Here is a 27,507-nt window from a genome sequence, read left to right on the forward strand (position 1 = left end):
GACATCTTTTGGTCAGCTGCTTGTATCTTTCCCAAGCTTCATAGAGTGATTCACCATCTTTTTGTTTGAAGGTTTGAACATCCACTCTCAGCTTGCTCAACTTTTGAGGAGGAAAGAATTTATCCAAGAAGGCAGTGACCAGCTTATCCCAGGAGTCCAGGCTATCCTTAGGTTGTGAATCCAACCATATTCTAGCTCTGTCTTTTACAGCAAAAGGGAAAAGCATGAGTCTGTAAACTTCAGGATCAACTCCATTCGTCTTTACCGTCTCACAGATCTGCAAGAACTCAGTTAAAAACTGATAAGGATCTTCAGATGGAAGTCCATAAAACTTGCAGTTTTGTTGCATTAAGGCAACTAGCTGAGGCTTCAGCTCAAAATTATTGGCTCCAATGGCAGGAATGGAGATGCTTCTTCCATCAAATTTGGACGTTGGCTTTGTGAAGTCACCAAGCATTCTCCTTGCATTATTATTATTTTCGGCTGCCATCTCATTCTCTTGTTCAAAAATTTCTGAAATGTTGTTTCTGGATTGTTGTAACTTAGCTTCTCTTAATTTCAATAAGAGTGCCTTTTTCCTTGTTCCTGCTCATATGAAAGAGAAGAAAACAAGAAAAGAAAGAGGAATCCTCTATGTCACAGTATAGAGATTCCTTTATGTTAGTAGAAAAAGAAAGGGGAAAAGAATGAAGAAGAGTGGGTTTGGATATTTAGATGGAGAGAGGTGAAGAGAAGTGTTAGTAATTAAATAATTAAATAGAGTAAGAAAAGAGATGGAGAATTTCGAAAATAATTTTGAAAAAGTGGTTAGTGATTTTCGAAAATCAGAGATAAGATATAATTAAAATTAAAATTTTAAAAAATTAAAAAGAATTTTTGAAAAAGAGAGAAGTATTTTTGAAAATTAGAGAGGGATAGGTAGTTAGATGGTTTTGAAAAAGATAGGAAACAAACAAAAAGTTAGTTAGTTGATTGAAAAAGATATTAAAATCAAATTTGAAAAAGATAAAAAGATAAGAAGTTAGATAAGATATTTTGAAATCACATTTTGAAAAAGATAAAATTTTTGAAAAAGATAAGATAAAAGATAAAAAGATTTAATTCAAAAATTTGAAATTACTTACTTCACTAACAAGAAACTACAAGATAAGATTCTAGAACTTAAAGATTGAACCTTTCTTAACAAGAAAGTAACAAACTTCAAATTTTTGAATTAATCACATTAATTGTTAGTGAATTTTCGAAAATATGATATAAAGATAAGAAAAAGATTTTGAAAATATTTTGAAAAAGATTTTGAAAATATTTTGAAAAATAGAAAAAAAATGAAAAAGATATAATTTTTGAAAAAGATTTTGAAAAGATAAGATTTTTAAAATTGAAAATTTGACTTGACTTGTAAGAAACAACTAATTTTGAAAATTTTTGACTAAGTCAACTCAAATTTTCGAAAATTATGAGAAAAATAAGGAAAAGATATTTTTTTATTTTTGAAATTTTTATTGATGAGAGAGAAAAACAACAAAAATACTCAATGCATGAAATATTTAGATCAAAACAATGAATGCATGCAAGAATGCTATGAATGTCAAGATGAACACCAAGAACACTTTGAAGATCATGATGAACATCAAGAACATATTTTTGAAAAATTTTTGATGCAAAGAAAACATGCAAGACACTAAACTTAGAAATCTTTAATGCATGGACTCTAACAAACGAAAAATGCACATGAAAAACAACAAACAACACAAAACAAGAAATCATCAAGATCAAACAAGAAGACTTGTCAAGAACAACTTGAAGATCATGAAGAACACTATGAATGCATGATATTTTCGAAAAATGCAAGAAAAATTTTTAAAGCATGCAATTGACACCAAACTTAAAAATTGACTCAAGACTCAAACAAGAACACAAAATATTTTTGGTTTTTATGATTTTATGAAATTTTTTGTATTTTTATTAATTTTTTTCGAAAAACATTATTAGAAAAACGAAAAATAAATAAAAAAATATTTTGAAAGATTTTTTTTGAAAACTTTTTGAAAAGAAAATTACCTAATCTGAGCAACAAGATGAACCGTCAGTTGTTCAAACTCAACAATCCCCGGCAACGGCGCCAAAAACTTGGTGGACGAAATTGTGATCCTCAAAGTTGGTCTCTTTGTACTTGTATGAAATTTAAATATTGGCTCTATCAAGAATACCCCAAAGAGATCATGGTATGATGAATTGGGATCTTAATAATCCCTGGTAATGGCACCAACAGCTTAGTGTTGTTGTTGGGCCAAAAGAGTTACAGGCACTGTTAGAGAATCTCACAACTCCGTTCAACTAACCAGCAAGTGCACTGGGTCGTCCAAGTAATACCTTACATGAGTAAGGGTCGATCCCACGGAGATTGTTGGTATGAAGCAAGCTATGGTCACCTTGTAAATCTCAGTTAGGCAGATTAAATTGGTTTATGATCAGTTCGAAAATTAATAATAAATAGAAAATAAAAGGGATAGAAATACTTATGTAAATCAATAGTGGGAATTTCAGATAGGCGTATGGAGATGCTGTGCTCCTCTTGAATCTCTACTTTCTTATTACATTCATCCAATCCTTCTTACTCCTTTCCATGGCAAGCTGTATGTAGGGCATCACCGTTGTCAATGGCTACATCCCATCCTCTAAGTGAAAATGGTCCTATGCTCTGTCACAGCACGGCTAATCATCTGTCGGTTCTCAATCAGGTTGGAATAGAATCCCTTAATTCTTTTGCGTTTGTCACTAACGCCCAGCCTTCAGCAGTTTGAAGCTCGTCACTGTCATTCAGTTCTGGAATCCTACTCGGAATACCATAGACAAGGTTTAGACTTTTCGGATTCTCATGAATGCCGCCATCAATTCTAGCTTATACCACGAAGATTCTGTTGGGGAATCTAAGTGATATGCGCCCGGCCTAAGGTAGAACGGAAGTGGTTGTCAATCACGCGCGTTCATAGGTGAGAATGATGATGAGTGTCGTGGATCATCACATTCATCAAAGTTTTGTGCAACGTATATCTTGGAATAAGAATAAAAGAGAATTGAATAGAAAGTAATAATAATTATATTGAAACTTGAGGTACAGCAGAGCTCCACACCCTTAATCTATGGTGTGCAGAAACTCCACCGTTGAAAATACATAAGTGAAAGGTTCAGGCATGGCCGAATGGCCAGCCCCCATGGTCTAAGGACTAGGCATCCAGAGATATCTAATACACTAGTAAAAAGTCCTATTTATAATAAACTAGCTACTAGGGTTTACATGAGTAAGTAATTGATGCATAAATCCACTTCCGGGGCCCACTTCGTGTATGTTTGGGCTGAGCTTGGTCTATCCACGAGCTGAGGCTTTTATTGGAGTTGAACTCCAAGTTATAGCGTGTTTTGGGCGTTCAACTCTGGGTCATGACGTGTTTCTGGCGTTTAACTCCAGACAGCAGCATGTACTTGGCGTTCAACGCCAAGTTACGTCGTCAATTTCCGAATAAAGTATGAACTATTATATATTGCTGGAAAGCTCTGGATGTCTACTTTCCAACGCCGTTAAGAGCGCGCCATTTGGATTTCGGTAGCTCGAGAAAATTTATTTCGAGTGCAGGGAGGTCAGATTCCAACAGCATCAGCAGTCCTTTTGTCAGCCTTTTTCAGAGTTTTGCTCAAGTCCCTCAATTTCAGCCAGAAATTACCTGAAATCACAGAAAAACACACAAATTCATAGTAAAGTCAAGAAATGTGAATTTAACATAAAAACTAATGAAAACATCCTTAAAAGTAGCTTGAACTTACTAAAAACTACCTAAAAACAATGCTAAAAAGCGTATAAATTATCCGCTCATCACCCTGCACTCGAAATGAATTTTCTGGAGGTATAAAACTTCAAATGGCACGCTCTCAACGATGATGGAAAGTAGACATCCAGAGTTTTCCAGCAATATATAATAGTTTATACTTTATTCGAGATTAGACGACGCAAACTGGCGTTCAACGCCAGAAACACGTCACAAACTAGAGTTAAACGCCAAAAACACGTTACAACTTGGCGGTTAACTCCAAAAGAAGCCTCTGCATGTGTAAAGCTCAAGCTCAGCCCAAGCACACACCAAGTGGGCCCCGAAAGTGGATTTCTGCAGCAAGTACTTATTTTTGTAAACCCTAGTAGCTGGTCTAGTATAAATAGGACGTTTTACTATTGTATTAGACATCTTGGTTTTGTCTTTTATCTTAGCATCCATCTTTGGATATTTAGTTCTTAGACTTTGGGGGCTGGCCATTCGGCCATGCCTGAACCTTGATCACTTATGTATTTTCAACGGTGGAGTTTTTACACACCATAGATTAAGGTGTGGAGCTCTGCTGTACCTCGAGTTTTAATGCAAAGTACTACTATCTTTTAATCAATTCGGCTTATTCTTATTCTAAGATATTCGTTGCACTTCAACATGATGAATGTGATGATCCGTGATACTCATCATCATTCTCACCTATGAACGAGTGACTTACAACCACTTCCGTTCTACCTTAGATCGAGCGTGTATCTCTTGCATTCCTTAGTCAGAATCTTCGTGGTATAAGCTAGAACCTTTTGGCGGCCACTCTTGAGGATCTGGAAAGTCTAAACCTTGTCTGTGGTATTCCGAGTAGGATTCAGGGATTGAATGGCTGTGACGAGCTTCAAACACGTGATTGTTGGGCGTGATGACAAATGCAAAAGAATCAATGGATTCTATTCCGACATGATCGAGAACCGACAGATGATTAGCCGTGCTGTGACAGAGCATTTGGACCATTTTCACTGAGAGGATAGGATGTAGCCATTGATAACGGTGATGCCCTACATACAACTTGCCATGGAAAGGAGTATGAAGGATTGAAGGAAGGCAGTAGGAAAACAGAGATTTAACAGGGACAAAGCATCTCCACACACTTATCTGAAATTCCCACCAATGATCTACATAAGTATCTCTATCTTTATTTTATGCTTTATTTATTATTATTTTCGAAAACCATTATAAACCTTTTGAATCCGCCTAACTGAGATTTACAAGATTACCATAGCTTGCTTCATACCAACAATCTCCGTGGGATCGACCCTAACTCACGTAAGGTATTACTTGGACGACCCAGTGCACTTGCTGGTTAGTTGTGCGAAGTTGTGACAAAGTGTGATTCACGTTTGAGAGCACCAAGTCTATTGGCGCCATTGTTGATGATCACAATTTCGTACACCAAGTTTTTGGTGTCGTTGCCGGGGATTGTTCGAGTTTGGACAACTGACGGTTCATCTTGTTGCTCAGATTAGGTAATTTTCTTTTCAAAAAAAAAATTTTCAAAAATCTTTCAAAAATTTTTTTATCTATTTTCGTTTTTCAAAAAAAATTAATTTTCAAAAAAAAATTTAATAAAATCATAAAAATAAAAAATATTTTGTGTTTCTTGTTTGAATCTAGTGTCAATTTTTAAGTTTGGTGTCAATTGCATGTTTTAAAAAATTTTTTTGCATTTTTTGAAAATTCATGCATGTGTTCTTCATGATCTTCAATTTGTTCTTGGTAAGTCTTCTTGTTTGATCTTTAAATTTTCTTGTTTTGTGTCTTTTGTTGTTTTTCATATGCATTTTTGCATTCATAGTGTCTAAGCATTAAAAATTTCTAAGTTTGGTGTCTTGCATGTTTTATTTTCTTAAAATTTTTCAAAAATAAGTCTTGATGTTCATCTTGACATTCAAAGTATTCTTGGTGTTCATCTTGACATTCATAGTGTTTTTGCATGCATCATTGGTTTTGATCCAAAATTTTCATGTTTTGGGTCATATTTGTGTTTTTCTCTCTCCTCATTAAAAATTCAAAAAATAAAAAATATCTTTTCCTTATTTCTCTTATAAAATTCGAAATCTTTGGGTTGACTTAGTCAAAAAATTTTAAAATTAGTTGTTTCTTGTTAGTCAAGTCAAGATTTCAATTTTAAAAATCTTATCTTTTCAAAACTTTTTCAAAAATCAAATCTTTTTCATTTTTCTATTTTTTTGGAAAATTTTTTAAAATTTATTTTCAAAATCTTTTTCTTAATTTTATTTCATAATTTTCGAAACTTTACTAACAATTAATGTGATTAATTCAAAAATTTGAAGTTTGTTACTTTCTTGTTAAGAAAGGTTCAATCTTTAAATTCTAGAATCATATCTTTTAGTTTCTTGTTAGTCAAATAATCAAATTTTAATTTTAAAAATCAAATCTTTTTCAAAATATCTTTTCCATCATATCCTTTTATCTTTTTTTTTTTAAAAAAAATTTTGATTTCAAAATATCTTTTCTAACTTCCTATCTTTTTAAAATTGATTTTCAAATCTTTTTCAACTAACTAATTGACTTTTTATTTGTTTCTTATCTTTTTTAAAACCACCTAACTACTTTTCTCTCCCTAATTTTCGAAAATCATCTCCCTCTTTTTCAAAATTCTTTTAATTAACTAATTGTTTCAAATTTTTAATTTTAATTCTTCTCTTAATTTTTGAAAATCACTAACACTTTTTCAAAATTAATTTTCGAAATACTCCCTCTCTCATTTTTTTCTATTTATTTATTCATTTACTAACACTTCTCTTCATCTTAAAAATTCGAACCCCTCTTCCTCTCTGAGTTCGAATTTTCCTCTTTTCTTTCTTCTATTCTTTTCTTCTTCTACTAACATAAAAGAATCTCTCTACTGTGGTAAAGAGGATTCCTATTATTATTTTCTGTTCCCTTCTTTTTCATATGAGCAGGAGCAAGGACAAGAATATTCTTGTTGAAGCAGATCCTGAACCTGAAAGGACTCTGAAGAGGAAACTAAGAGAATCTAAATTACAACAATTCAGAGACAACCTTACAGAAATTTTCGAAAAGGAAGAGGAGATGGCAGCCGAAAATAATAATGCAAGAAGGATGCTTGGTGATTATACTACACCTACTTCCAAATTTGATGGAAGAAGCATCTCAATCCCTGCCATAGGAGCAAACAATTTTGAGGTAAAGCCTCAACTAGTTGCTCTAATGCAACAGAACTGCAAGTTTCATGGACTTTCATAAGAAGATCCCTATCAATTTTAACTGAGTTCTTGCAGATCTGTGAGACTGTTAAGACCAATGGAGTAGATCCTGAAGTCTACAGGCTCATGCTTTTCCCTTTTGCTGTAAGAGACAAAGCTAGAACATGGCTGGACTGACAGCCTAAAGATAGCCTGGACTCATGGGATAAGCTGGTCGCGGCCTTCTTGGCTAAGTTCTTTCCTCCTCAAAAGCTAAGCAAGCTTAGAGTGGATGTTCAGACCTTCAAACAAAAAGATGGTGAATCCCTCTATGAAGCTTGGGAAAGATACAAGCAGATGACCAAAAGGTGTCCTTCTGACATGCTTTCAGAGTGGATCATTTTGGATATATTCTACTATAGTCTATCTGAGTTCTCTAAGATGTCACTGGACCATTCTGTAGGTGGATCCATTCACCTAAAGAAAACACCTGCAGAAGCTCAAGAACTTATTGACATGGTTGCAAATAACTAGTTCATGTACACTTCTGAGAGGAATTCCGTGAATAATGGGATGCCTCAGAGGAAGGGAGTTCTTGAAATAGATGCTCTGAATGCCATATTGGCTCAGAACAAAATATTGACTCAGCAAGTCAACATGATTTCTCAAAGTCTGAATGGATGGCAAAAAGCATCCAACAGTACTAAAGAGGCATCTTCTGAAGAAGAAGCTTATGATCCTGAGAACCCTGCAATGGCAAAGGTAAATTACATGGGTGAACCTTATGGGAACACCTATAATTCCTCATGGAGAAATCCTCCGAATTTCTCATGGAAGGATCAACAAAAGTCTCAACAAGGCTTTAATAATGATGGAAGAAACATGCTCAACAATAGCAAGCCTTTTCCATCATCTTCTCAGCAACAGACAGAGAATTCTGAGGAGAGTTCCTCTAGCTTAGCAAACAGAGTCTCTGATCTATCTAAGGCCACTTTAAGTTTCATGAGTGAAACAAGGTCCTCCATCAGAAATTTGGAGGCACAAGTGGGCCAGCTGAGTAAAAAAGTCACTGAAACTCCTCCTAGTACTCTCCCAAGCAATACTGAAGAGAATCCAAAAAGAGAGTGCAAGGCCATTGACATAATCAACATGGCCGAACCTAGAGAGGAAGGGGAGGACGTGAATCCCAATGAGAAAGACCTCATGGGACGTCTCCCAAGCAAGAAGAAGTTCCTTATTAAGGACTTAAAGGAATCTGAAGGTCATATAGAGACCATAGAGATTCCATTAAACCTCCTTCTGCCATTCATGAGCTCTGAAGACTATTCTTCCTCTGAAGAGGATGAAGATATAACTGGAGAGCAAGTTGCTCAATATCTAGGAGCTATCATGAAGCTGAATGCCAAGTTGTTTGGTAATGAGACTTGGGAAGATGAACCTCCCTTGCTCATTAGTAAACTAGATACATGGGTTCAGCAAACTTTACCTCAAAAGAAACAAGATCCTGGTAAATTCTTAATACCCTGTACCATAGGCACTATGACCTTTGAGAAGGCTCTATGTGACCTAGGGTCAGGCATAAATCTTATGCCACTCTCTGTAATCGAGAAGCTGGGGATCATTAAGGTACGACCTGCCAAATTCTCATTAGAGATGGCAGACAGATTACAAAGACAAGCTTATGGATTGGTAGAGGATGTGTTAGTGAAGGTTCAAGGCCTTTACATCCTTGCTGATTTCATAATCTTATAGACTAGGAAGAATGAGGATGAATGCATCATCCTTGGAAGACCCTTCCTAGCCACAGCAGGAGCTGTGATTGATGTTAATAGAGGAGAGTTAGTCCTTCAATTGAATGGGGACTACCTTGTATTTAAAGCCCAAGGCTATCCTTTGATGACAAGTCATTATATACCTATTTTTCTATGCTTTTTCATACAAGAAATTGATGATTTGTGCTTAAATATGGAATGCTTTTGTGCTTAAATGATATATTTTCTTGATCTTTTAATTTTATAAATCTTGTAGGAAATAAGAAGAAAAAGAAGCAAAGAAGCACAAAATAAGCTAAAAAGGAGAAAAAAAGAGCTTTGGGGTACACTTTGAAGTTGGGGCACGCTTTGGAGCCTTAGGCCACGCTTTTAAAAGCGTGGCCCATGACCAAATCAAAGGAGGAAGCAACTAGCACGCACATCAAAGTGAGGTTGAAGCAAATTTTCGCTAAGTTAAATTTGGGGCGCTCACAGCATGACCATGCCTCCTTCAAAGGGCTATAACTTGAGCTACAAACATCCGATTGATGTGCTTCCAGTTGCATTGGAAAGCTGACATTCAGAGCTTTCCAACGATATATAGGAATCCATATTTGGCGTACAACTGAGGCATGAGTGAAAGGCATCTTTAAGGGAAAAAAATAAGCGAAAATAAACCAAAATGCTTCCACCAAGGCTCGAAGAGGGAGACACAAGGAAACCAAGGAAATGCTGCCCTCAAGGAGAGCAGACTGCTCTCTTGGAGGGCAGTATCGTGCTCTCTCCCAAAGAAAATGTAAGAAAATTTGAGTGGAGTGCTTTCACCAAGGCTTGAACTTGGGAACTCCTCTTGGAAGCACCATTGCGCTGCCCACAAGGAGGGCAGAGCAACATTCCTTGGGCGCAAGGCACGCACCATGACACGGCCCAGGGAAGCATGTCACACACAATTTGGCACGGTCAAGGGGCTTGGTGCGTACAACACACACGAGCAGGATCCCCACACAAGGCTTCACTGCTCTGCTCTCCACAAGAGCAGAGCAGCCTCCTGGGGGCATTATGGGCCAAAATTCAACCAAAATCTCATTTAAATTCAATTCCTCTCCAAATTGAATCAAGGCCAACTAAACCCATTTCTCCTCAAATCGAAAGCAAGCAAAGCCCACATCATCACTCAAAGGCACAAGAACAAGCTAGATTAGGAATTTCATTTTGAGAATTTATTTTTAATTTCAATTTCATTTTATTTTTATTTTTTTAAAAAAAGCCTATATAAAGGGCATCACTCTCATTTCAGAGAGGAGGTTGGCTCTAATAAAGGCTCCATTAGAAAAGTCTAGCTCCACTAGGGAGCATTAGGATTTGAGAGCTCTCTCTCTTAGTTTTCATTTCTGTTTTGAATCTTGGATTGAGATTGGAAGGAATTCTGTTTTCATTCTCTATCTGCAACCTCTCTTGTTCTTCTTCTGCAAACTTTCAAGTGAATTGTGATTTGAATCAAAGTTTTCTTCATTGCTTTCATCTTTAATTTTCCTGCATCTTGTTTGATGTTGGATCAAGGAAGGGATTGAGATCTAGACTTGTTTTCTAGTCTCCTCCACCCCTGAGATCTTCAACTTTCCTTTAGCTATTGAAATTGAGCTACATTTTACTTTCTGTTTCATTCTCTTCAATTTCCTTTTTGTTTTGATCTTGAGAGCAAGTGAGCTCTTGGCTTCCTTTCTGTTTTTACTATTTCATTAAAATTGTTAGTTTCACTTTGAGATTTGAGAAATGATCTATGTCTCTTTGTTGCATCTCATTGCTCCCAATTTAATTTCCTGCACTTGTGTTCTTCTGCAATTTACATTTAAGCTACTGTGACCTTGAATTTACTTTTCTTGCAATTTAATTTCCTTACAATTGTTCTAAGCTTTGATCTACTGCTTTTATTTAATTTCCCTGCACCCACTCCCTTTTACATTTCTTGCAATTTACATTTCTTGTCATTTAAGATTCCGTTAATTTACATTTCTTGCTCTTTAAGTTTCAATACAATTTACTTTCTGCACTTTATAATTCCTGCAAATTTACTTTCTGTTGGCTACAATTTCACTCAATTCCACTTCAATGTTAGCTTGACTAAACTAATCACCCACTAAAGTTGCTTGATCCATCAATCCCTGTGGGATCGACCTCACTCTTGTGAGTTATTACTACTTGATGCGACCCGGTATACTTGCCGGTTGGATTTGTGTGTTGGAAATTCATTTTTCCGCAAAAACACCATCATCCTTCTGTAACAATGGAGAGGAAGCATGAAAAGCTTCTCTCAGTACAGACTCAAACAAAGCCTCCAGAATCAAACTCTAAGTTTGGTGTTGGGAGGCCACAACCAAACTCTAAGTTTGGTATTGAGAAAACCCCACATTCAAACTCTAAGTTTGGTGTTGGGAATCCATAACATTGACCTGATCACCTGTGAGGCTCCATGGGAGCTCACTGTCAAGCTATTGACATTAAAGAAGCGCTTATTGGGAGGCAACCCAATTTTTATTTATATATATTTTTATTGTTCTTTTATGTTTTCTGGTGCACGAAATTGTGATCATCAATAGCGCCATCAACATGGTACGCTCAATTGCAATCTCAACTCTTTATCACAACTTCGCACAACTAACCAGCAAGTGCACTAGGTCGTCCAAGTAATAAACCTTACGCAAGTAAAGGTTGATCCCACGGAGATTGTTGGTATGAAGCAAGCTATGGTCATCTTGTAAATCTCAGTCAGGTAGATTCAAATGGTTATGGGTGATTTATGAATAAAGCATAAAATAAAGGATAGAGATACTTATGTAATTCATTGGTGAGAATTTCAGATAAGCGTATGGAGATGCTTTGTCCCTTCCGTCTCTCTGCTTTCCTACTGTCTTAATCCAATCCTTCTTACTCCTTTCCATGGCAAGCTGTATGTTGGGCATCACCGTTGTCAGTGGCTACAATCCCGTCCTCTCAGTGAAAATGTTCAACGTACCCTGTCATGGCATGGCTAATCATCTGTCGGTTCTCAATCAGGTTGGAATAGAATCCATTGATTCTTTTGTGTCTGTCACTAACGCCCAGCCTTCAGGAGTTTGAAGCTCGTCACAGTCATTCAATCATTGAATCCTACTCAGAATACCACAGACAAGGTTTAGACCTTCCGGATTCTCTTGAATGCCGCCATCAATTCTAGCTTATACCACGAAGATTCTAATTAAGGAATCCAAGAGATAAACATTCAAGCATTGTTTGCTTGTAGAAGGAGAGTGGTTGTCAGGCACGCGTTCATAAGTGAGAATGATGTTGAGCGTCACATAATCATCACATTCATCAAGTTCTTGAGTGCAAATGAATATCTTGGAATAAGAACAAGCTGAATTGAATAGAAGAACAATAGTAATTGCATTAATACTCGAGGTACAGCAGAGCTCCACACCTTAATCTATGGTGTGTAGAAACTCCACCGTTGAAAATACATAAGAACAAGGTCTAGGCATGGCCGTGAGGCCAGCCTCCCAATGATCTAAGATAGCATAAGACTAAAGATAGCTACCAAGATTTGATCTAGGAACTAGATGTCCAAAGATGAAAATACAATAGCAAAAGGTCCTATTTGTGGAGAACTAGTAGCCTAGGGTTTACAGAGATGAGTAAATGACATAAAAATCCACTTCCGGGCCCACTTGGTGTGTGCTTGGGCTGAGCATTGAAACATTTTCGTGTAGAGACTTCTCTTGGAGTTAAACGCCAGCTTTTGTGCCAGTTTGGGCGTTTAACTCCCATTCTTGTGCCAGTTCCGGCGTTTAACGCCGGGCAGTTTTGAGCTGATTTGGGACGCCGGTTTGGGCCATCAAATCTCGGGCAAAGTATGAACCATTACACATTTCTGGAAAGCCCAGGATGTCGACTTTCCAACGCCGTTGAAAGCGCGCCAATTGAGCTTCTGTAGCTCCAGAAAATCCACTTCGAGTGCAGGGAGGTTAGAATCCAACAGCATCTGCAGTCCTTTAAAGCCTCTGAATCAGATTTTTGCTCAAGTCCCTCAATTTCAGCCAAAAAATACTTGAAATCACAGAAAAAGACACAAACTCATAGTAAAGTCCAGAAAAGTGAATTTTAACTAAAAACTAATAGAAATATACTAAAAACTAACTAAAACATACTAAAAATATACTAAAAACAATGCCAAAAAGCGTACAAATTATCCGCTCATAACAACACCAAACTTAAATTGTTGCTTGTCCCCAAGCAACTGGAAATCAAATAAGATAAAGAGAAGAGAATATGCAATGAATTCCAAGAACATCTATGATGATCAGTATTAATAAGATGAGCGGGGCTTTTAGCTTTTTGCCTCTGAATAGTTTTGGCATCTCACGCTATCCTTTCAAATTCAGAATGATTGGCTTCTATAGGAACTCAGAATCCAGATAGTGTTATTGATTCTCCTAGTTAAGTATGATGATTCTTGAACACAGCTATTTTATGAGTCTTGGCCGTGGCCCAAAGCACTTTGTCTTCCAGTATTACCACCGGATACATACATGCCACAGACACATAATTGGGTGAACCTTTTCAGATTGTGACTCAGCTTTGCTAGAGTCCCCAATTAGAGGTGTCCAGGGTTCTTAAGCATACTCTTTTTGCCTTGGATCACACTTTTATTTCTTTCTTTTTCTTTCTTTTTCTCTTTCTCCTTTTTTTCGCTTCTTTTTTTTTGTATTCACTGCTTTTTCTTGCTTGAAGAATCATTTTTATGATTTTTCAGATCCTCAGTAACATGTCTCCTTTTTCATCATTCTTTCAAGAGCCAACCATTCATGAACAACAAATTCAAAAGACATATGCACTGTTTAAGCATACATTCAGAAAACAAAAGTATTGCCACCACATCAAAATAATTAATCTGTTATAAAATTTAAAATTCATGCAATTCTTCTCTTTTTCAATTAAGAACATTTTTCATTCAAGAAAGGTGATGGATTCATAGGACATTCATAACTTTAAGGCATAGACACTAAGACACTAATGATCATGAGACACAAACATAGATAAACATAAGCATGAAAATTCAAAAAACAAGAAAATAGAGAACAAGGAAATTAAAGAACGGGTCCACCTTAGTGATGGTGGCTTGTTCTTCCTCTTGAAGATCTTATGGAGTACTTGAGCTCCTCAATGTCTCTTCCTTGTCTTTGTTGCTCCTCTCTCATGATTCTTTGATCTTCTCTAATTTCATGGAGTAGGATGGAATGTTCTTGGTGCTCCACCCTTAGTTGTCCCATGTTGGAACTTAATTCTCCTAGGGAGGTGTTGATTTGCTCCCAATAGTTTTGTGGAGGAAGGTGCATCCCTTGAGGCATCTCAGGGATTTCATGATGAGTGGGATCTCTTGTTTGCTCCATCCTTTTCTTAGTGATGGGCTTGTCCTCATCAATGGGGATGTCTCCCTCTATGTCAATTCCAACTGAATAACAGAGGTGACAAATGAGATGAGGAAATGCTAACCTTGCCAAGGTAGAGGACTTGTCCGCCACCTTATAAAGTTCTTGGGCTATAACCTCGTGAACTTCTACTTCCTCTCCAATCATGATGCTATGAATCATGATGGCCCGGTCTAGAGTAACTTCAGACTGGTTGCTAGTGGGAATGATTGAGCGTTGGATAAACTCCAACCATCCCCTAGCTACGGGCTTGAGGTCATGCCTTCTCAATTAAACCGGCTTTTCTCTTGAATCTCTCTTCCATTGGGCGCCCTCTTCACAAATGACTGTGAGGACTTGGTCCAACCTTTGATCAAAGTTGACCCTTCTAGTGTAAGGGTGTTTATCTCCTTGCATCATGGGCAAGTTGAATGCCAATCTTACATTTTCCGGACTAAAATCTAAGTATTTCCCCCGAACCATTGTAAGTCAATTCTTTGGGTCCGGGTTCACACTTTGATCATGGTTCTTGGTGATCCATGCATTGGCATAGAACTCTTGAACCATTAAGATTCTGACTTGTTGAATAGGGTTGGTAAGAACTTCCTAACCTCTTCTTCGAATCTCATGTCGGATCTCCGGATATTCACTCTTTTTGAGTTTGAAAGGGACCTCGGGGATCACCTTCTTCAAGGCCACAACTTCATAGAAGTGGTCTTGATGCACCCTTGAGATGAATCTCTCCATCTCCTATGACTCGGAGGTGAAAGCTTTTGCCTTCCCTTTCCTCTTTCTAGAGGTTTCTCCGGCCTTGGATGCCATAAATGGTTATAAAAACAAAAAGCAATGCTTTTACCACACCAAACTTAAAAGATTTGCTCATCCTCGAGCAAAAGAAGAAAGAAGAGAGTAGAAGAAGAAGAAATAGAGGAGATGGAGATGGCTTTGTGGTTCGGCCAAAGGGAGAGAAGTAGTGTTTAGGTTGTGTGAAAATGAAGGAGTGAAGATGGGTTTATATAGGGGTGGAAAGAGGGGTAGGGTTCGGTTATGGGAGGGTGGGTTTGGGAGGGAAAGTGGTTTGAATTTGAATGGTAAGGTAGGTGAGGTTTTATGAAGGATGGATGTGAGTGGTGAAGAGAAAGATGGGATTTGATAGGTGGGGGGTTTTTGGGGAAGAGGTGTTGAGGTGATTGGTGAATGGGTGAAGAAGAAGAGAGAGGGTGGTGGGGTAGGTGGGGATCCTGTGGGGTCCACAGATCCTGAGGTGTCAAGAAAAAGTCATCCCTGCACCAAGTGGCGAGTAAAAATGCTCTCTGTGCCAATTCTGGCGTTAAACGCCGGGCTGGTGCCCATTTCTGGCATTTAACACCAACTTCTTGCCCCTTCCTGGCGTTTAACGCCAGTCTGGTGCCCCTTTCTGGCGTTAAACGCTCATAATGGTGCCAGACTGGGCGTTAAACGCCCAATTGCTACCCTTACTGGCGTTTAAACGCCAGCAAGGTCTTCCTCCAGGGTGTGCTATTTTTCTTTCTGTTTTTCATTCTGTTTTTGCTTTTTCAACTGATTTTGTGACTTCTCATGATCATCAACCTACAGAAAACATAAAATAACAAAAGAAAATAGATAAAATATAACATTGGGTGTCCTCCCAACAAGCGCTTCTTTAATGTCGGTAGCTTGACAGTGGGCTCTCATGGAGCCTCAAAGATACTCAGAGCAATGTTGGAACCTCCCAACACCAAACTTAGAGTTTGAATGTGGGGGTTCAACACCAAACTTAGAATTTGGTTGTGGCCTCCCAACACCAAACTTAGAGTTTGACTGTGAGGGCTCTGTTTGACTCTGTTTTGAGAGAAGCTCTTCATGCTTCCTCTCCATGGTGACAGAGGGATATCCTTGAGCCTTAAACACAAAGGATTCTTCATTCACTTGAATGATCAATTCTCCTCTGTCCACATCAATCACAGCCTTTGTTGTGGCTAGGAAGGGTCTGCCAAGGATGATGGATTCATCCATGCACTTCCTAATCTCTAGGACTATGAAATCAGCAGGGATGTAATGGTCTTCAATCTTTACCAGAACATCCTCTACAAGCCCATAAGCTTGTTTTCTTGAATTGTCTGCCATCTCTAGTGAGATTCTTGCAGCTTGTACCTCAAAGATCCCTAACTTCTCCATTACAGAGAGAGGCATGAGGTTTATGCTTGACCCTAGGTCACACAAGGCCTTCTTGAAGGTCATGGTGCCTATGGTGCAAGGTATTGAGAACTTCCCAGGATCTTGTCTCTTTTGAGGTAATCTCTGCCTAGACAAGTCATTCATTTCTTTGGTGAGCAAAGGGGGTTCATCCTCCCAAGTCTCATTACTAAATAACTTGTCATTTAGCTTTATGATTGCTCCAAGGTATTTAGCAACTTGCTCTTCAATGACATACTCATCCTCTTCAGAGGAAGAATACTCATCAGAGCTCATGAATAGCAGAAGTAAATCCATTGGAATCTCTATGGTCTCAGTGTGAGCCTCAGATTCCCATGGTTCCTCATTGGGGAACTCATTGGAGGCCAGTGGACGTCCATTGAGGTCTTCCTCAGTGGCGTTCATTGCTTCTTCCTCCTCTCCTAGTTCGGCCATGTTGATTGCCTTACATTCTCCTTTTGGATTCTCTTCTGTATTGCTTGGAAGAGTATTAGGAGGGAGTTCAGTAATTTTCTTGCTCAGCTGTCCCACTTGTGCCTCCAAATTCCTAATGGAGGACCTTGTTTTAGTCATGAAACTTTGAGTGGTTTTGATTATATCAGAGACCATGGTTGCTAAGTCAGAGTTGTTCTGCTTAGAATTCTCTGTCTGTTGCTGAGAAGATGATGGAAAAGGCTTGCCATTGCTAAACCTGTTTCTTCCACCATTATTATTGTTGAGACCTTGTTGAGGTCTCTGTTGATCCTTCCATGAGAGATTTGGATGATTTCTCCATGAAGAATTATAGGTGTTTCCATAGGGTTCTCCCATGTAATTCACCTCTTCCATTAAAGGGTTCTCAGGATCATAAGCTTCTTCTTCAGATGAAACGTCCTTAGTACTGCCTGGTGCAGCTTGCATTCCAGACAAACTTTGAGAAATCAAATTGACTTGCTGAGTCAATATCTTGTTCTGAGCCAATATGGCATTCAGAGTATCAATCTCAAGAACTCCTTTCTTCTGATTTGACCCATTGTTCACAGGATTCCTTTCAGAAGTGTATATGAATTGGTTATTTGCAACCATTTCAATGAGCTCTTGAGCTTCTGTAGGCGTCTTCTTCAGATGAAGAGATCCTCCAGCAGAGCTATCCAAAGACATCTTGGACAGTTCAGACAGACCATCATAGAAAATACCTATGATGCTCCATTCAGAAAGCATGTCAGAAGGACACTTTCTGATCAATTGTTTGTATCTTTCCCAAGCTTCATAGAGGGATTCTCCTTCCTTCTGTCTAAAGGTTTGGACTTCCACTCTAAGCTTACTCAATTTTTGAGGTGGAAAGAACTTTGCCAAGAAGGCATTGACTAGCTTTTCCCAAGAGTTCAGGCTTTCTTTAGGTTGTGAGTCCAACCATGTCCTAGCTCTGTCTCTTACAGCAAAAGGGAATAACATAAGTCTGTAGACCTTAGGGTAAACCCCATTAGTCTTGACAGTGTCACAGATTTGTAAGAACTCAGCTAAAAACTGATGAGGATCTTCCAATGGAAGTCCATGGAACTTGCAATTCTATTGCATTAGAGAAACCAATTGAGGCTTAAGCTCAAAGTTGTTTGCTCCAATGGCAGGGATAGAGATGCTTCTCCCATAGAAGTCGGGAGTAGGTGCAGTAAAGTCACCCAGCACCTTCCTTGCATTGTTGGCATTGTTGTTGTTTTCGGCTGCCATGGGTTCTTCTTGTTTGAAGATTTCTGTTAGGTCCTCTACAGAGAGTTGTGCCTTAGCTTTTCTTAGCTTTCGCTTCAAGGTCCTTTCAGGTTCAGGGTCAGCCTCAACAAGAATGCTTTTGTCTTTGCTCCTGCTCATATGAAAGAGAAGAGAACAAGAAAATATGGAATCCTCTATGTCACAGTATAGAGATTCCTTGAGGTGTCAGAGGAAAAGAAAAATAGAAGGAAGAAGTAGAAGAATTCGAACTTATCAAGAAAGATGGAGTTCGAATTGTGCATTAAGGAATAGTGTTAGTCCATAAATAGAAGGATGTGGGAAGAGGGGAAGAAATTTTCGAAATTTAAGTAAAAGATTTAAAAACATTTTGAAAAACACTAATTGATTTTCGAAAACCAAGGGTGGAAAAGAAATCAAGTGATTTTTGAAAAAGATTTTGAAATTAGAAATCAAAAAGATATGATTGAAAACTATTTTGAAAAAGATGTGATTAAAATATATGATTTGAAAAGTTATGGTTTTAAAAAGATGTGATTGAGAAGATATGATTTGAAAAACAATTTAAAAAGATTTGATTTTAAAAATTAATGACTTGGCTAACAAGGAAAGATATGATTCAAACATTAAACCTTTCTCAACAGAAAAGGCAACATACTTGAAATGTTGAATCAAATCATTAATTGATAGCAAGTATTTTTGAAAATGGGAAGAACTTGATTTTGAAAAAGATTTGATTGAAAAGATTTGATTTGAAAAAGATTTGATTTTAAAAAATGTTGAAAAATTGAAAAAATTTTGAATTGAAAACAGAATCTTCCCTCTTGTGCCATCCTGGCGTTAAACGCCCAGAATGGTGCACATTCTGGCGTTTAACGCCCAAAGCACTATCCTTTTGGGCGTTAAACACCCAGCCAGGCACCCTGGCTGGCGTTTAAATGCCAGTTTGCCTTCTTCACTGGGCATTTTGAATGCCCAACTTTTTCTGTGTAATTCCTCTGCTGTATGTTCTGAATCTTCAATTCTCTGTATTATTGACTTGAAAAGACACAAATTAAAAATATTTTTTTTGGATTTTTAATAATGAGGAATAATCAAAATGCAACTAAAATCAAATAACAATGCATGCAAGACACCAAACTTAGCAGTTTGTATACCATTGACACAACAAAACACTCAAGACAAGAGAATTTAAAGATCAGAACAAGGAAATCATCAAGAACAACTTGAAGATTAATGAAGACACATGCATGAATTCGAAAAATGCAAGAAGAACAGAAACATGCAATTGACACCAAACTTAAAATGAGACACTAGACTCAAACATGAAATATTTTTGGTTTTTATGATTTTGTAATTTTTTTTTTTGAATTTTTTGAAAATTAAGTGGAAGAAGAAGATAAAGATATCAAAATTCTTAATGAGAATTCCAGGAATCATGCAATGTTAGTCTAAAGCTTCAGCCTAAAGAAATTAGACATGGCTAGCCAAGCTTCAGCAGGACATTGCATTCAAGAGCTAAATTGATGAGAATCAATCAGCTTTGGTGATGATAGAAACATCACCTTGAAACACTAGAATTCATTCTTAAGAACTCTGAAGATAAATACCTAATCTAAGCAACAAGATGAACCGTCAGTTGTCCAAACTTAATAATCCCCGGCAACGGCGCCAAAAACTTGGTGCACGAAATTGTGATCATCAATGGCGCCATCAACATGGTACGCTCAATTGCAATCTCAACTCTTTATCACAACTTCGCACAACTAACCAGCAAGTGCACTTGGTCGTCCAAGTAATAAACCTTACGCGAGTAAGGGTCGATCCCACGGAGATTGTTGGTATAAAGCGAGCTATGGTCATCTTGTAAATCTCAGTCAGGCAGATTCAAATGGTTATAGGTGATTTATGAATAAAGCATAAAATAAAGGATAGAGATACTTATGTAATTCATTGGTGAGAATTTCAGATAAGCGTATGGAGATGCTTTGTCCCTTCCGTCTCTCTGCTTTCCTACTGTCTTAATCCAATCCTTCTTTCTCCTTTCCATGGCAAGCTGTATGTTGGGCATCACCGTTGTTAGTGGCTACAATCCCGTCCTCTCAGTGAAAATGTTCAACGCACCCTGTCACGGCACGGCTAATCATCTTTCGATTCTCAATCAGGTTGGAATAGAATCCATTGATTCTTTTGCGTCTGTCACTAACGCCCAGCCTTCAGGAGTTTGAATCTAGTCACAGTAATTCAATCATTGAATCCTACTCAGAATACCACAGACAAGGTTTAGACCTTCCGGATTCTCTTGAATGCCGCCATCAATTCTAGCTTATACCACGAAGATTCTGATTAAGGAATCCAAGAGATAAACATTCAAGCCTTGTTTGCTTGTAGAACGGGAGTGGTTGTCAGGCACGCATTCATAAGTGAGAATGATGATGAGCATCACATAATCATCACATTCATCAAGTTCTTGAGTGCGAATGAATATCTTGGAATAAGAACAAGCTAAATTGAATAGAAGAACAATAGTAATTGCATTAATACTCGAGGTACAGCAGAGCTCCACACCTTAATCTATGGTGTGTAGAAACTCCACCGTTGAAAATACATAAGAACAAGGTCTAGGCATGGCCGTGAGGCCAGCCTCCCAATGATCTAAGATAGCATAAGACTAAAGAAGCTACCAAGATCTGATCTAAGAACTAGATGTCCAAAGATGAAAATACAATAGCAAAAGGTACTATTTGTAGAGAACTAGTAGCCTATGGTTTACAGAGATGAGTAAATGACATAAAAATCCACTTCCGGGCCCACTTGGTATGTGCTTGGGCTGAGCATTGAAACATTTTCGTGTAGAGACTTCTCTTGGAGTTAAACACCAGCTTTTGTGCCAGTTTGGGCGTTTAACTCCCATTCTTGTGCCAGTTTCGGCGTTTAACGTCGGGCAGTTTTGAGCTGATTTGGGACGCCGCTTTGGGCCATCAAATCTCGGGCAAAGTATGGACTATTACACATTGCTGGAAAGCCCAGGATGTCTACTTTCCAACGCCGTTGAAAGCGCGCCAATTGAGCTTCTGTAGCTCCATTTCAGCCAAAAAATACCTGAAATCACAGAAAAAGACACAAACTCATAGTAAAGTCCAAAAAAGTGAATTTTAACTAAAAACTAATAGAAATATACTAAAAACTAACTAAAACATACTAAAAACATACTAAAAACAATGCCAAAAAGCGTACAAATTATCCGCTCATCATTTTCTTAGGTTCATGATCATGTGAGGTCACAAAACAATTACTAAAATTAAAAACAAAATAAAAAATAGTAGAAGAAACAGCACAACCTGGAGGAAGAGCTTACTGGCGTTTAAACGCCAGTAAGGAGCATCTGGCTGGCGTTCAACGCCAGAACAGAGCATGAATCTAGCGTTGAACGCCAGAAACAAGCAACATTCTGGCATTTGAACGCCAGGATTGCACCTTGAGGAAAGCTGGCGTTAAACGCCAGAAACAAGCATGGAACTGGCGTTTAACGCCAGAAACATGCTACAGATTGGCATTGAATGCCCAAAACAAGCATGGAGCTGGCATTTAATGCCAGAAATAAGCATTAATCTGGCTTTGAATGCCAAGATTGCATGCAAAGGGTGTTTTACACGCCTCATTAGTGCAGGGATGATAAATCCTTGGCACCTCAGGATCTGTGGACCTCACAGGTTCATCTCAGGATCTGTGGATCCCACAGGATCACCTCAGGATCTGTGGACCCCATAGGATTCCTACCTACCTCAACTCACCTTCTCTCTTCTTCACACAATCCAATAACACTCTTCCCCAAAAACCCTTCACCAATCACCTCAATCTCTCTTCCCCATCACCTCTCCCCACTCACATCCATCCACTCTTCCCCATAAACCCCATCTACCTTCAAAATTCAAAATCTCTTTCCCACCCAAACCCACCCTAAATGGCCGAACCAACTCCCTCTCCCTCCACTATATAAACCCCTCCATCCTTCTTCATTCTCACACAACACAACCATCTCTTATCCCCCTTGGCCGAAACACAAACCTCTCTCCCTCTCCTCCATATCTTCTTCTTCTTTATCTATTCTTTCTTCTTTTTGCTCGAGGACGAGCAACATTCTAAGTTTGGTGTGGAAAAAGCATAGCTTTTTTTGTTTTTCTATAACCATTGATGGCACCTAAGGCCGGAGAAACCTCTAGAAAAGGGAAAGGGAAGACAAAAGCTTCCACCTCCGAGTCATGGGAGATGGAGAGATTCATCTCAAAAGCCCATCAACACCACTTCTATGAAGTTGTGGCCAAGAAGAAGGTGATCCATGAGGTCCATTTCATGATCAAGAAAAATGAGTATCCGGAGATCTGACATGAGATCCAAAGAAGAGGTTGGAAAGTTCTAACTAACCCCATTCAATAAGTCGGGATCTTAATGGTTTAAGAGTTCTATGCCAATGCATGGATCACTAGGAACCATGATCAAAGTATGAACCTGAATCCAAAGAATTATCTTACAATGGTTCGGGGAAAATGCTTAGATTTCAGTCCGAAAAATGTAAGGTTGGCATTCAACTTGCCTATGATGCAAGAAAATGCACGCCCCTACACTAGAAGGGTCAACTTTGATCAAAGGTTTTACCAAGTCCTTATGGACATATGTGTGGAAGGAGCTCAATGGAAAAGAGACTCAAAAGGCAAGTCAGTTCAATTAAGAAGACTGGACCTCAAGCCTGTGGCTAGAGGATGGTTGGAGTTCATCCAACGCTCCATCATCCCCACTAGCAACTGATCTGAAGTTACTGTGGATCGGGCTATCATGATCCATAGCATCATGATTGGAGAGGAAGTAGAAGTTCATGAAGTCATCTCTCTTGAATTCTACAAAATAGCTGAAAAGCCCTCTACCTTGGCAAGGCTAGCTTTTCCTCATCTCATTTGCCATCTATGCTACTCAGCTGGAGTTGTTATAGAAGGAGACATCCTCATTAAGGAGGACAAGCCCATCACTAAGAAGAGGATGGAGCAAACAAGAGAGCCCACTCATGGATCTCAAGAGACACATGAGGAAGCTCATCACCAAGGAATCCCTAAGATGCCTCAAGGGATGCACTTTCCTCCCAACAACTATTGGGAACAGCTCAACACTTCTCTAGAAGACTTGAGTTATAACATGGACCAACTAAGGGTGGAGCATCAAGAGCACTCTATCATTCTCCATGAGATTATAGAAGATCAAAGAGCAATGAGGGAGGAGCAACAGGCAAGGAAGAGACATAGAAGAGCTCAAGGACATCATTGGTCCTTCAAGAAGAAGATGCCACCATCACTAAGGTGGATTCATTCCTTGTTCTTATTTTTCTATTTTTCGGTTTTCATGCTATATGTTTGTCTATGTTTGCGTCTCTATTACATGATCATTAGTGTTTAGCAACTATGTTTTAAGGCTATGAATAATTCCATGAATCCTTCACCTTTCTTGAATGAAAAATGTTTTTAATACAAAAGAACAAGAAGTACACGAGTTTCAAATTCATCCTTGAAATTAGTTTAATTATATTAATGTGGTGACAATATTTTTTGTTTTTTAAATGAATGCTTGAACAGTGCATATTTTTGATCTTGTTGTTTATGAATGTTAAAATTATTGGCTCTTGAAAGAATGATGAACAAAGAGATATGTTATTGATAATCTGAAAATCATGAAATTGATTCTTGAAGCAAGAAAAAGCAGTGAAAAAGCATAAGCATGCGAAAAAAAAAGTGGCAAAAAAATATGAAAGAAAAAAGAAAAAGCAAGCAGAAAAAGCCAATAGCCCTTAAAACCAAAAGGCAAGGGTAAAAAAGGATCCAAGGTTTTGAGCATCAATGGATAGGAGGGCCCAAGGAAATAAAATTCAGGCCTAAGCGGCTAAATTAAGCTGTCCCTAACCATGTGCTTATGGCATGCAGGTCCAAGTGAAAAAACTTGAGACTGAGTGGTTAAAATCGTGATCCAAAGCAAAAAGAGTGTGCTTAAGAACTCTGGACACCTCTAACTAGGGACTTTAGCAAAGCTGAGTCACAATCTGAAAAGGTTCACCCAGTTATGTGTCTGTGGCATTTATGTATCTGGTGGTAATACTGTAAAACAAAGTGCTTAGGGCCACGGCCAAGACTCATAAAAATAGCTATGTTTAAGAATGAACATACTTAACTAGCAGAATCAATAACACTATCTGAAATTCTAAGTTCCTATAGATGCCAATCATTCTAAACTTCAAAGGAAAAAGTGAGATGCCAAAACTATTCAGAAGCAAAAAGCTACAAGTCCCGCTCATCTAATTAGAACTAATATTCATTGATATTTCGGGATTTATAGTATATTCTCTTCTTTTTATCCTATTTGATTTTCAGTTGCTTGGGGACAAGCAACAATTTAAGTTTGGTGTTGTGATGAGCGGATAATTTATACGCTTTTTGGCATTGTTTTTAGATAGTTTTTAGTAAGATCTAGCAACTTTTAGAGATGTTTTCTCTAGTTTTTATGCTAAATTCACATTTCTGGACTTTACTACGAGTTTGTGTGTTTTTCTGTGATTTCAGGTATTTTTCGGCTGAAATTGAGGGACCTGAGCAAAACTCTGATAGAAGGCTGACAAAGGACTGCTGATGCTGTTGGATTCTAACCTCCCTGCACTCGAAATAGATTTTCTGGAACTACAGAAATCCAAATGGCACGCTCTCAACGGCGTTGGAAAGTAGACATCCAAAGCTTTCCAGCAATATATAATAGTTTATACTTTATTCGAGATTAGATGATGAAAACTGGCATTCAACGCCAGTTCCATGCTGCATTCTGGAGTCAAATGCCAGAAACACGTCACAAACCAGAGTTAAACGCCAAAAACACGTTACAACTTGGCGATTAACTCCAAAAGAAGCCTCTGCACGTGTAAAGCTCAAGCTCAGCCCAAGCACACACCAAGTGGGCCCCGAAAGTAGATTTCTGCATCAATTACTTATTTTTGTAAACCCTAGTAGCTGGTCTAGTATAAATAGGACATTTTACTATTGTATTAGACATCTTGGTTTCGTCTTTTATCTTAGCATCCATCTTTGGATATTTAGTTCTTAGACTTTGGGGGCTGGCCATTCGGCCATGCCTGAACCTTGATCACTTATGTATTTTCAACGGTGGAGTTTCTACACACCATAGATTAAGGTGTGGAGCTCTGCTGTACCTCGAGTTTTAATGCAAAGTACTACTATCTTTTATTCAATTCGACTTATTCTTATTCTAAGATATTCGTTGCACTTCAACATGATGAATGTGATGATCCGTGACACTCATCATCATTCTCACCTATGAACGAGTGACTTACAACCACTTCCGTTCTACCTTAGATCGAGCGTGTATCTCTTGGATTCCTTAGTCAGAATCTTCGTGGTATAAGCTAGAACCCTTTGGCGGCCACTCTTGAGGATCCGAAAAGTCTAAACCTTGTCTGTGGTATTCCGAGTAGGATTCAGGGATTGAATGGCTGTGACGAGCTTCAAACACGCGATTGTTGGGCATGATGACAAACGCAAAAGAATCAATGGATTCTATTCCGACATGATCGAGAACCAACAGATGATTAGCTGTGCTGTGACAGAGCATTTGGACCATTTTCACTGAGAGGATAGGATGTAGCCATTGACAACGGTGATGCCCTACATACAACTTGCCATGGAAAGGAGTATGAAGGATTGAAGGAAGGCAGTAGGAAAACAGAGATTCAACAGGGACAAAGCATCTCCACACACTTATCTGAAATTCCCACCAATGATCTACATAAGTATCTCTATCTTTATTTTATACTTTATTTATTATTATTTTTGAAAACCATCATAAACCTTTTGAATCCGCCTAACTGAGATTTACAAGATTACCATAGCTTGCTTCATACCAACAATCTCCATGGGATCGACCCCAACTCACGTAAGGTATTACTTGGACGACCCAGTGCACTTGCTGGTTAGTTGTACGAAGTTGTGACAAAGTGTGATTCACGTTTGAGAGCACCAAGTCTATTGGCGCCATTGTTGATGATCACAATTTCGTGCACCAACACACTGCTTCGTGCATACATGCACAAGCCAAATTTTCCAGCCCCAACTCATTAAATGATCGAAGACGTTAGTGTGCTATCTAGGGTAACATTAGCACACTAATGTTGGCACCTCCCCCTTGTGTAGTAACGTTAGTGAGCTAGCTTTGGCCACTAACGTTGCCCATTCTTCCAAGATGCACGTTGGTGAGCCAACTTTAGCCACTAACGTTGGTGAGCTAACTTTGGCCACTAACGTTGCTTATTCTTTACTTGCCACCTAGGCCACTTGATTGAGGACCATGCTATTTCTTTTGCTTATGTGGTTGCCGTTTTACCCGGCCAATGTGTGTGTTCTATGACGTGCACACTTGGAATACACATATTGTGTTTTATTATACCACACTAATATGATCTTTTACCTCAATTGTTGTTTGTTTGATTTCTACAGCAACCCGAAGACCCGATGCCCACCAGCTAAATGTGGAGCCTCTTAGAGCATCTCTTCACCCCCGGATTGAGTGCATGCATGAAGGACCGTGCAACGATCAAGTGTGGGGGAGGATCTGCAATTTTCGGAGCATAAATTTTCTTTTTCTCAACAATTTGCACTATTTCATAGCTTTTAATAGTTGTGCTTTTCTATGAATATTTGTTAGTATTTTATTACATTATGCTTTGCTTATTTTGCTTGTATATATCTTAGCTTGCTTATAGTTTTAATTTAGTAAATCTGCATTTGTATTTGCATAGTAGAGTAAATAAGTTTGGTAAAACAACAAAGAATTTTCAAGAAATCTCTTTTAGAGCGCCCCATTGATTAGATTTGAAAACTTGCTTTTGAACTTGCTTGAAGTATCTTTTTATGGAACATAGAAAAAAAGCTTGAACAAATACCAAGTGAGATTTGAGTTTTGATTGTGTGGTTTCATATTTTCAATCACAATTTTTGTTCTTGTGTGATATACTCCTTTTATGATTGTAATCTTAGATTTGTTTTAGTCTATATGTCTTATGTTTGATGTTTTGAATTACATTTAGTATGATTGAGGCTATCTTTGAAATTGAACTCACAAACCCATATGGCCAACCCTTACATCTACCTTCACTACAAGAAACATCATTAAAATCGATGGCAAAATCGACGGCTAAGCCGTCGATAATATTAAAAATCGACGGCAAAATGGACGGTGGAGGTGGTCGCTATTAAGCTTGTTAATTTTTCAAAATTTGAATAAAATCGACGGCTTGCCTAGCCGTCGATAATAATTTAATAAAATCGACACC

General features: G+C 38.2%; 2 non-coding genes across 2 annotated transcripts; one reads left to right on the forward strand and one right to left on the reverse strand.

Annotated features, from left to right (window-relative positions):
• Positions 1-7,318: 7,318 nt before the first annotated feature.
• On the reverse strand, positions 7,319-7,426 carry LOC112719446 (small nucleolar RNA R71). Its single transcript, XR_003161747.1, has one exon. It is a non-coding gene; the product is annotated as a small nucleolar RNA R71 (small nucleolar RNA).
• A 10,198-nt stretch (positions 7,427-17,624) lies between these two features.
• Positions 17,625-17,732, forward strand: LOC112718570 (small nucleolar RNA R71). The gene has a single exon (XR_003160904.1). It is a non-coding gene; the product is annotated as a small nucleolar RNA R71 (small nucleolar RNA).
• The last annotated feature ends 9,775 nt before the right edge of the window (positions 17,733-27,507 follow it).

The sequence above is a fragment of the Arachis hypogaea genome, chromosome 10, assembly GCF_003086295.3.
Source record: "Arachis hypogaea cultivar Tifrunner chromosome 10, arahy.Tifrunner.gnm2.J5K5, whole genome shotgun sequence".
NCBI classification, from domain to species: domain Eukaryota; kingdom Viridiplantae; phylum Streptophyta; class Magnoliopsida; order Fabales; family Fabaceae; genus Arachis; species Arachis hypogaea.